Source organism: Phocoena sinus, chromosome 15 (genome assembly GCF_008692025.1).
Source record: "Phocoena sinus isolate mPhoSin1 chromosome 15, mPhoSin1.pri, whole genome shotgun sequence".
Lineage (NCBI taxonomy): Eukaryota > Metazoa > Chordata > Mammalia > Artiodactyla > Phocoenidae > Phocoena > Phocoena sinus.
This window is the reverse complement of record NC_045777.1, coordinates 47,838,663-47,849,810: the sequence shown is the minus strand read 5'-3', so window position 1 is coordinate 47,849,810 and position 11,148 is coordinate 47,838,663. Positions and strand designations below refer to the sequence as shown.

General features: G+C 43.6%; 1 non-coding gene across 1 annotated transcript; it reads right to left on the bottom strand.

Moving 5' to 3' along the window:
- Positions 1 to 802: 802 nt before the first annotated feature.
- On the bottom strand, positions 803 to 875 carry TRNAE-UUC. Its single transcript has one exon. It is a non-coding gene; the product is annotated as a tRNA-Glu (tRNA).
- Between the last annotated feature and the right edge of the window lie 10,273 nt (positions 876 to 11,148).

Here is an 11,148-nt window from a genome sequence, read left to right as displayed (position 1 = left end):
GCCGGACAGTAGCTGTGTTGGAAAACAGAGACACGTATTAAGGGTCTGGCCTTCTCTAGACAGTGTTGGGCTCAGCTTAACTTTGCATATACAGTTAGGAAGTATAGTTATTCATATACGGAATTCTTTTAGAACAAAGATTTGCAGTTTCCCAAGCTCATGGTGGATTATATGTCTGCTTCTCTTGGTTTCACACGTCACACACACACAGAAAATCATCTTATTTCTGGGCACAGGTGCGGGTCCTAGAGGCCTCACCTCCCCGACCCCCATTAGAGGGATTCACGGGTGGGGTCCCAGCTCTCTCCAAGCGCCTGTTCATTAGTATTCAGAAGGGTAAGAGTGGGCTTTTCCTGAGCCCCTCCTCTGGGCCAGGCACTGCGATCTTAGTAACTCTGCCCTAAGCCCCCCGCAGAGAGCACTGCTGGCACTGGGCGGACTGGATCCCAGAGGGGACAGGTGACCTGTCCAGGTCATGTGCCAAGAGACCCAAACCCGCCTGTATTAGACTCCAGAGCCTCTTAATCGCCATGGTGCGATGATCTGTTTCTCTTGTAGTTTACTTTTGGGCAAACTTCTCATTTGAGAATAATTTTAATTTTTAATAATTTAAAATTTTAATAAAATTAAAATTTTTAATGATCTTTAATATTTTAATTATTTATTTAAAAATTTTATTGGAGTAGAGTTGATTTACAATGTTGTGTTAGTCTAGCTTCATTCTAAGAAAAAAGGTTTCACCATTAATGAAAAACTGGGTTTTTTTTTTTTTGTCCACACCACGTGGCTTGTGGGATCTTAGTTCCCTGACCAGGGATCGAACCCAGGACCTCGGCAGTGAAAGTGCAGAGTCCTAACCACTGGACCACCAGGGAAGTCCCTGAGAATAATTTTAAATGTGCAGGAAAGTGTGAGAGACAAATTCCCATGTGCCTCTCCATTGTGAACAACTGACATTGCCTTTGCTTCCGTTTTATTTTCTTTCTTTCCCTCTTGAATTCTAAGATCCACCTTTGGACTATGAAAAATTGTTTCTTTCCCTGCTTTTTTTTTTTTTTCTTTTTCTTTAACCTTGGCCTGCCTGATGCCTTCTTTTGAAGGGGAAGCCGACCTAGAACTGTGGAGAACTGACCTCTCAGAGAGGTGAATGCTCTGGCCTGGGAGAGAGAAGGGCAGTGAGATGCCCAAGAAACCAGACAACCAACCTCCCATGGGCTGTGCTAGCAGCAGCCGAGCCCACGGAGGCCTGGCCATTGGGAGGACCCGTGGGGAGTTTTCCAGTGAGAAAGCCAACAAGAGCTGCTTTTCTTGAACAATCCTGTTTGCTTTAGACTATTCGTACCAGCTTTTCAGCAGAAGACAAAGACGTGTTCATGAAAGCTCCAGCACACCCCTCTGTTCTTGCATTGCTTATTTAAGATGGCAAAGCTCCTTAAGGGCAGGGGGACCCCTGGTCTCCTGCATGTTGTCAGCCCGGCAGGCAGCCCAACACTTTGTTCAACGAACCCAGGAAGAAGGTAGAAAACCAGACCTGCAACATCAATCTGGGAGCAGCTGGAGTGAGAGAGGCCAGTGGCTTATCGCATTGTGTATGTCGTTTTCTCCACCCCCAACCCGGAGCCTCGTGTCAGTTAGTCCCCATTGAGAGCCCTGCTGTTTCCCAGGCTGTGATCTCACGCAATCACAGATGGGATGGTGGGTGCCAGCAGGAGGAGTGGGTCAGGTGCACATTGAATGCATCCTACTGCCAGCCATGCAATCCATATCCTCACGCCTTAGCCTGGTACCCAGGCTTTTCCCATCACATGGCCCGTGTCCACACCCTTGTGTGTGTGTGTCCTGACTCAGTTGGGGTGGGGACAGGGGTCTGCTGCCCTACACCAGGGGCTAGGAGCAGAGATCCCCATGGAAGCGGGTGAGGATAGGGCATGCAAAATAGGAGATTCTTAAAAATGTGTGAATTTAAGGCATGAAAACACCTTCACACACACACACACAACCTTAGGCTTATCTGTAAGGCTTTATGGGACTGGACCTGCTTAGGGTTTTCATTTAGGAACAGTAAGAAGATTCAGGAGATTGTCCAACACATTCTCCCGTCCCTGATCACATTGAAACTCTTTCATCTCTGCCAGAGGCAGTAAGAAGGCCTATTTTCTTAAAGTTCAGCCAACAAGGGAATTCTCCCCTCCCACCCGACTTGGCGGTTGTTAGTAGTAATTCACTAAGAGTCGGCCAAAGCAAGAATGACTAAAAGCTTACATCGGGGGAACGCCAGAGCTCAGCCCCCGTGGGTGCACAGGGAAACCTTCGTGATTTGCAATATGTAAAAGCCTTCAACTGGCTACTTCCGCCTCCTTCCGAAAATAGAACTTGTCCACTTAAAATGTGATGCTACCCACCCCAGGGAGTCCTCCTTCCGCCCGGTCCCACTGTGCTGTGTGTGCACGAAGAGCCAGCCAGGTGTCACCTGGAGATGAGCTTACGGGACGGTCGCCGGGGAAGACTCAGCCAGGCTGCTGGATGAAAGAGAGTATGCGCGTGTGCATGCACACGTGTGCCCATGCATGTGCCACTTGTCTCCACAGGGTGTTTGTGTTTCAGTGGAGGCTTGTGCAGAGGCAACGAGAATCCCGGCCCGGGACTGTCTGCGCTCGGCATTAGCGTCTGGTTGTTGTTGCTTTGTCTTTCAGGTTTGGGGACCTCTTGTTTGGTTTCTGTCTCCCTTTCCCCTCCTCTCTCCACCTTCTCCCTCTCTGTTACTCCCTAAAGGTTTCAGGCGGGCTTCTGACAACCTGACTCTGAAAAGCAACTGCGCTCATAGAGCGCGTGACCTTCACCCTCAGACATTTTCCATCACTGCCTGGGATCGTCATAGCCTTCGGGGTGGGCGATGGCGGCAGGTGACATAGGAGGGATTAACTGCAGCAGATGCTACCGTCATTGCCTCACCCACAGCCCCGAGGGGCTCTTCACCAATTTGCTGCATGCCCAGGGCGCGTTCACGTCTGACAGCCAGCTCCCCTGCTCTGTCAGAAGACAGTCCTCTGGCCGCTGGATTGGGCTCTGCTGCACGGGGAGACCTTGAAGTCCTTGGGAAATGTTCTATTTTGTAATCTACCAATAAGTGGGCAGATTGGACAGGAAGCCAACACAGTGAGATGGCAAGTTCACCCCAGGCCCCTGCCTCGCCCCGCCTTGTCTTTTAAGACCTTGAGTCATAATTTATATTCATCGCAACCTGCAGATCTTGGGTTTTGACAATCGTATATGCCTGTGTAGCTCACACCCCCTTCCAGATAATGAACATTTTCCTCACCATCAGTGTTTCTTTGCACCCTTCCCGATCAATTCCCACCTCTCCAAGACCACAGACAACCACTTTCTAATTTATATTAACATCATTTAACTTGGCCTGTTCTAGAACTTCACGTAAATGGAAGCATACATTGTGTACTTTTTTCTTTTTTTTAATTTAATTTAATTTATTTTTTATATAGCAGGTTCTTATAGGTCATCCATTTTATACACATCAGTGTATACATGTCAATCCCAATCCCCCACCCCTATGCCCCCGCCAGTTTTTCCCCCTTGGTGTCCATACGTTTGTTCTCTACATCTGTGTCTCTATTTCTGCCTTGCAAACCTGTTCATCTGTACCATTTTTCTAGGTTCCACATATATACGTTAACATACGATATTTGTTTTTCTCTTTCTGACTTACTTCGCTCTGTATGACAGTCTCTAGATCCATCCACGTTTCTACAAATGACCCAATTTCATTCCTTTTTATGGCTGAGTAATATTCAATTGTATATATGTACCACATCTTCTTTATCCATTCGTCTGTCACTGGGCATTTAGGTTGCTTCCATGACCTGGCTATTGTAAATAGTGCTGCAATGAACATTGGGGTGCATGTGCCTTTTTGAATTATGGTTTCCTCTGAGTATATGCCCAGTAGTGGGATTACTGGGGCATATGGTAATTCTATTTTTAGTTTTTTAAGGAACCTCCATACTGTTCTCCATAGTGGCTGTATCAGTTTACACTCCCACCAATAGTGCAAGAGTGTTCCTTTTTCTGCACACCCTCTCCAGCATTTGTTGTTTGTAGATTTTCTGATGATGCCCATTCTAACTGGTATGAGGTGATACCTCACTGTAGTTTTGATTTGCATTTCTCTAATAATTAGTGATGTTGAGCAGCTTTTCATGTGCTTCTTGGCCATCTGTATGTCTTCTTTGGAGAAATGTCTATTTAGGTCTTCTGCCCATTTTTTGATCAGGTTGTTTGTTTTTTAATATTGAGTTGTTTATATATCTTGGAGAGTAATCCTTTGTCAGTTGATTCAGTTGCAAATATTTTCTCGCATTCTGAGGGTTGCCTTTTCGTCTTGTTTGTAGTGTCCTTTGCTTCACAAAAGCTTTTAAGTTTCATTAGGTCCCATTTGTTTGTTTTTGTTTTTATTTCCATTACTCTAGGAGGTGGATCAAAAAAGATCTTGCTGTGATTTATATCAAAGAGTGTTCTTCCTATGTTTTCCTCTAAGAGTTTTATAGTGTCTGGTCTTACATTTAGGTCGTTAATCCATTTTGAGTTTATTTTTATGTATGGTGTTAGGGAGTGTTCTAATTTCATTCTTTTACATGTAGCTGTCCAGTTTTCCCAGCACCACTTATTGAACAGACTGTCTTTTCTCCTTTGTATATCCTTGCCTCCTTTGTCATAGATTAGTTGACCATAGGTGCATGGATTTATCTCTGGGCTTTCTGTCCTGTTCCATTGATCTATCTTTTTGTTTTTGTGCGAGCACCATATTGTCTTGATTACTGTAGCTTTGTAGTATAGTCTGAAGTCAGGGAGTCTGATTCCTCCAGCTCCGTTTTTCTTTCTCAAGATTGTTTTTGCTATTCGGGGTCTTTTGTGTCTCCATACAAATTTTAAGATTTTTTCTTCTAGTTCTGTAAAATATGTCATTGGTAATTTGATAGGGATTGCATTGAATCTGTAGATCGCTTTGGGTAGTATAGTCATTTTCACAATATTGATTCTTCCAATCCAAGAATATGGTATATCTCTCCATCTGTTTGTGTCATCTTTGATTTCTTTCATCAGTGTCTTAAAGTTTTCTGAGTACAGGTCTTTTACCTCCTTAGGTAGATTTATTCCTAGGTATTTTATTCTTTTTGTTGCAATGGTGAATGGGATTGTTTCCTTAATTTCTCTTTCAGATTTTTCATCATTAGTGTATAGGAATGCAAGAGGTTTCTGTGCATTAATTTTGTATCCTGCTACTTTACCAAATTCATTGATTAGCTCTAGTAGCTTTCTGGTGACATCTTTAGGATTCTCTATGTATAGTATCATGTCATCTGCAAACAGTGACAGTTTTACTTCTTTTCCAATTTGTATTCCTTTTATTTCTTTTTCTTCTCTGATTGCCCTGGCTGGGACTTCCAAAACTATGTTGAATAATAATGGTGAGAGTGGACATCCTTGTCTTGTTCCAGATCTTAGAGAAAATGCTTTCAGTTTTCACCATTGAGAATGATGTTTGCTGTGGGTTTGTCATATATGGCCTTTATTATGTTGAAATAGGTTCCCTCTGTGCCCACTCTCTGGAGAGTTTTTATCATAAATGGGTGTTGAATTTTGTCAGAAGCTTTACCTGCATCTATTGAGATGATCATATGGTTTTTATTCTTCAGTTTGTTAGTATGGTGTATCACATTGATTGATATGCATATACTGAAGAATCCTTGCGTCCCTGGGTTAAATCCCACTTGATCATGGTGTATGATCCTTTTAATGTATTGTTGGATTCTGTTTGCTAGTATTTTGTTGAGGAGTTTTGCATCTATATTCATCAGTGATATTGGTCTGTAATTTTCTTTTTTTGTAGTATCTTTGGCTGGTTTTGGTATCAGGGTGATGGTGGCCTCATAGAATGAGTTTGGGAGTGTTCCTTCCTCTGCAATTTTTTGGAAGAGTTTGAGAAGGATGGGTGTTATCTTTTCTCTAAATGTTTGTTAGAATTCACCTGTGAAGCCATCTGGTCCTGGACTTTTGTTTGTTGGAAGATTTTTAATCACAGTTTCAATTTCATTACTTGTCATTGGTCTGTTCATATTTTCTATTTCTTCCTGGTTCAGTCTTGGAAGGTTATGCCTTTCTTAGAATTTGCCCATTTCTTCTAGGTTGTCCATTTTATTGGCATAGAGTTGCTTGTAGTAGTCTCTTAGGATGCTTTGTATTTCTGTGGTGTCTGTTGTAACTTCTCTTTTTTCATTTCTAATTTTATTGAGTTGAGTCCTCTCCCTCTTTTTCTTGATGAGTCTGGTTCGTGGTTTATCAATTTTATTTATCTTCTCAAAGAACCAGCTTTAGGTTTATTGATCTTTACTACTATTTTCTTTGTTTCTATTTCATTTATTTCTGCTCTGATCTATATGATTTCTTTCCTTCTACTAACTTTGGGTTTTGTTTGTTCTTCTTTCTCTAGTTCCTTTAGGTGTAAGATTAGATTGTTTATTTGAGATTTTTCTTGTTTCTTGAGGTAGGCTTGTATTACTATATACTTCCCTCTTAGAACTGCTTTTGCTGAATCCCATAGGTTTTGGATCGTCGTGTTTCTGTTGTCATTTGTCCCTAGGTATTTTTTGATTTCCTCACTGATATCTTGGTTATTTAGTAACGTATCGTTTAGCCTCCATGTGTTTGTGTTTTTTACGTTTTCTTCCCTGTAATAGATTTCTAAAATCATACTGTTGTGATCAGAAAAGATGCTTGATATGGTTTCAATTTTCTTAAATTTGCCAAGGCTTGATTTGTGACCTAAGATGTGATCTATCCTGGAGAATGTTCTATGTGCACTTGAGAAGAAAGTGTAATCTGCTTTTTCTGGATGGAATGTCCTATAAATATCAATTAAATCCACCTGGTCTATTGTGTCATTGAAAGCTGTGTTTCCTTATTAATTTTCTGTCTGGATGATCTGTCCATTGGTGTAAGTGAGGTGTTAAAGTCCCCCACTATTACTGTGTTACTGTCGATTTCCTTTATTATAGCTGTTAGCAGTTGCCTTATGTATTGAGGTGCTCCTATGTTGGGTGCATATATATTTATAATTGTTATATATTCTTCTGGAATTGATCCCTTGATCATTATGTAGTGTCCTTCTTTGTCTCTTGTTGTCTTTATTTTAAAGTCTATTTTATCTGATATGAGTTTTGCTACTCCAGCTTTCTTTTGATTTCCATTTGCATGGAATATCTTTTTCCATCCCCTCACTTTCAGTCTGTATGTGTCCCTATGTCTGAATTGGATCTCTTGTAGACAGTATACATATGGGTCTTGTTTTTGTATCCATTCAGCGAGCCTGTGTCTTTTGGTTGGAGCATTTAATCCATTCATGTTTAAGGTAATTATCGATATGTTTGTTCCTATTACCATTTTCTTAATTGTTATGAGCTTGTTTTTGTAGGTCCTTTTCTTTTCTTGTGTTTCCCACTTAGAGAAGTTCCTTTAACATTTGTTGTAGAGCTGGTTTGGTGGTGCTGAATTCTCTTAGCTTTTGCTTGTCTGTAAAGCTTTTGATTTCTCCATCAAATCTGAATGAGATCCTTGCCAGGTAGAGTAATCTTGGTTGTAGGTTCTTCCCCTTCATCATTTTAAGTATATTGTGCCACTCCCTTCCTGATTGTAGAGTTTCTGCTGAGAAATCAGCTGTTAACCTTATGGAAGTTCGCTTGTATGTTGTCATTTTTCCCTTGTTGCTTTAAAAATTTTTTCTTTGCCTTTAATTTTTGTCAATTTGATTACTATGTGTCTTGGCATGTTTCTTCTTGGGTTTATCCTTTCTGTGATTCCCTGTACTTCCTGGTCTTGGGTGGCTATTTCCTTTCCCATGTTAGGGAAGTTTTTGACCATAATCTCTTCACGTATTTTCTTTCTCTCTCTCTTCTCCTTCTGGGACCCCTATAATGTGATTGTTGGTGTGTTTAATGTTGTCCCAGAGGTCTCTTAGGCTGTCTTCATTTCTTTTCATTCTTTTTTCTTTATTCTGTTCCACGGCAGTGAATTCCACCATTCTGTCTTCCAGGTCACTTATCCGTTTTTCTGCCTCAGTTATTCTGCTATTAATTCCTTCTAGTGTATTTTTCATTTCAGTTATTGTACTGTTCACCTCTGTTTGTTTGTTCTTTAATTCTTCTAGGTCTTTTAAAAACATTTTTTGCATCTTCTTGATCTTTGCCTCCATTCTTTTTCCAAGATCCTGGACCATCTTCACTATCATTATTCTGAATTCTTTTTCTGGAAAGTTGCCTATCTCCACTTCATTTAGTTGTTTTTCTGGGGTTTTGTCTTGTTCCTTCATCTGGTATATAGTCCTCTGCCTTTTCATTTTGTCTATCTTTCTGTGAATGTGGTTTTCCTTCCACAGGCTGCAGGATGGTAGTTCTTGCTTCTGCTGTCTGCCCTCAGGTGGATGAGGCTATCTAAGAGGCTTGTGCAAGCTTCCTGGTGGGAGGGACTGGTGGTGGGTAGACCTGGCTGTTGCTCTGGTGGGCAGAGCTCCGTAAAACTTTAATCCACTTGTCTGCTAATGGGTGGGGCTGGGGTCCCTCCCTGTTGGTTGTTTGGCCTGAGGCAACCCAGTACTGGAGCCTACCCAGCTCTTTGTGAGGCTAATGGCTCCTTGTCCCCATGGTGAGCCACAGCCACCCCCTGCCTCTCCAGAAGACCCTCCAACACTAGCAGGTAAGTCTGGTTCTGTCTCCTATGGGGGTCACTGCTCCTTCCCCTGGGTCCCGATGAGCACACTACATCGTGTGTGTCCTCCAAGAGTGGAGTCTCTGTTTCCCTCAGTTCTGCCGAAGTCCTGCAATCAAATCTCGCTAGCCTTCAAAGTCTGATTCTCTAGGAATTCCTCCTCCTGTTGCCGGACCCCCAGGTTGGGAAGCCTGACATGGGGCTCAGAACCTTCACTCCCGTGGGTGGACTTCTGTGGTATAAGTGTCCTCCAGTTTGTGAGTCGCCCACCCAGCAGTTATGGGATTTGATTTTACTGTGATTGCACCTCTCCTACCGTCTCATTGTGGCTTCTCCTTTGTCTTTGGACGTGGGGTATCTTTCTTGGTGAGTTCCAGTGTCTTCCTGTCGATGACTGTTCAGCAGTTAGTTGTCATTATGTACTCTTTTGTCTGTCTTCTTTCCTTCAACATTATGTTTATAAGATCCATCCATCTCATTGTGTGTAGCAATAATTCTATCATTCTAGTTGCTGTGTCTTATTCCATAGTATGAATAGACCGCAGTTTGTTTATCTATTCTTTTGTTAATGGAAATTTGACTTGTTTCCAGTATTGGGCTATTAGGCTAAAGCTACTATGAACATTCACACACAGGTCTTTCTATAGACCAATTATTTTCTTCCAGGTAGGTCGTTTTTCCTCTGTCCTGCTTCCCCTCATTGAAGTATCTACTCCATTATGTGCTTGGGGGTGTATTTTGATCATTCGAAAGCAGAGAAAGGGAGTTTTCTTGCCTTAATTTTAAAAGTGTGTGCCCTTACAAAGTGGCATTGTGAAACATCTGAGGTCTGGAGGAGACAGGACTTCCTCTGCACAGACCCTGGAAGATTTGCTCGGATGGGAGTGGTTAGGAGAGATGCAGGGAGAAGGAGACACGTAGGGGCCAGTGGACCCCAGAGGAGGCAGACAGGATTCGATGGGGCCACGGGGCCAGAAATGAGAAAAATGTGAGCAAAGGGCTATGGAACTGGTCCAGAGTCTTGGTTACAAACAGAAAACTCAGTTAAATTAAGGAGTAGAGGAAGTTATTGACTGATCAAATCAAGAGAAAAGCATGGAACCATGATCAGAAAATGGGAAGAAGCTAAAGGAATTTAGGAGGCTGGACTGTTAGCCAAAGTCATGTCAAAGGAGTGGCCTGGTTGGGATGAGATGTGGATCCCGAATGTATGAGCTGACACCCTAGAGCTTGAACGCATGAGCTGACTCCACCACTGCTGCCACCTTGGAGACTGGAAGGCACGAGCTGACGCCTTTGTCATCTATGTGGCCCCTGGATGCAGATGCTGAGGCCACGGCCATCTCCAAGCCCTGAATACTGAGGCTGGACCCCCACTGCCAGGTTGCATCTTACAGCCACCCTGAGACTTGGGTGCTGGGCCTGGGCCCCACCACTGCCACCCTGGAGGCTAGAGCTTTCTCATCTGGAATTGCCACTGGCACTGCAATAACACTGAACACCCCCACCCTGGCTGCCGGAATGGCATCTAAATAATTCCTGCCTCCTTGAGTCACTGGCTCCAGACTCAAGGACCGGTTTTTCTGAGGTCATGCCCATACACCCCTCACTGGGGAGGGGGGAGTACCTGGTCTTTTATCATCTCTCTAGTGGGAGACAAGTGCTGTTACAATGGGGATTTCCAGACAGAACAAGGGGCGCAGGTGCTGGTCAGAGCAAAGCACCCCAACATTCAGCACAGTCTCCCCAAGGGCCTCCTTCAAGCACCGGGAGCCACTTGTTGCGACCACACACACCCTACTCCATCCAACAGGCACCGTCTGTGACCTGCAGCAGGGCTTTTGTCAGCTGTCCTTGGACGTCCAGAGAGGACCTTTCCTCAACAGCAGCCGCCTGGTCACCAAGTCCTGGCTAATTGGGACCAATGGCTGCTTGTGCTGGAGCCTTAGCTTGGTGCCCACGCACTGAGGCCACCCCCATGGACCCCTTTCCACCTGGGAATCAAGAGAAGCCAGTGGATCCCGGAGTCCTAATGGGGCACTGGTTACGGGAGGAAGAAGCTGTATCACACGAACTGCGGAGGTTTCCCCAAACAGACTAGCTGTCTATTGTAGGAACCACAGGACATGCAATGGCCTGCAATCCATGGACAGTTCTGCACTCTGCTCCGTATGCCTCAGCCATCATATTATTACTTTTCACTTCAAGATAGTGCAGTCTGTATCTGCGTCATTTAAGGGCAGGCAATATACATGGGACCACTCCGACCGCCCCTGCAAAACTAGAGAGGCATGGTCCCCAAATGATCCTCAGGTGTGATCATTCACTAGCAGGACTCACGGAACTCACAGAAAGCTGTTATACTCATGGTTA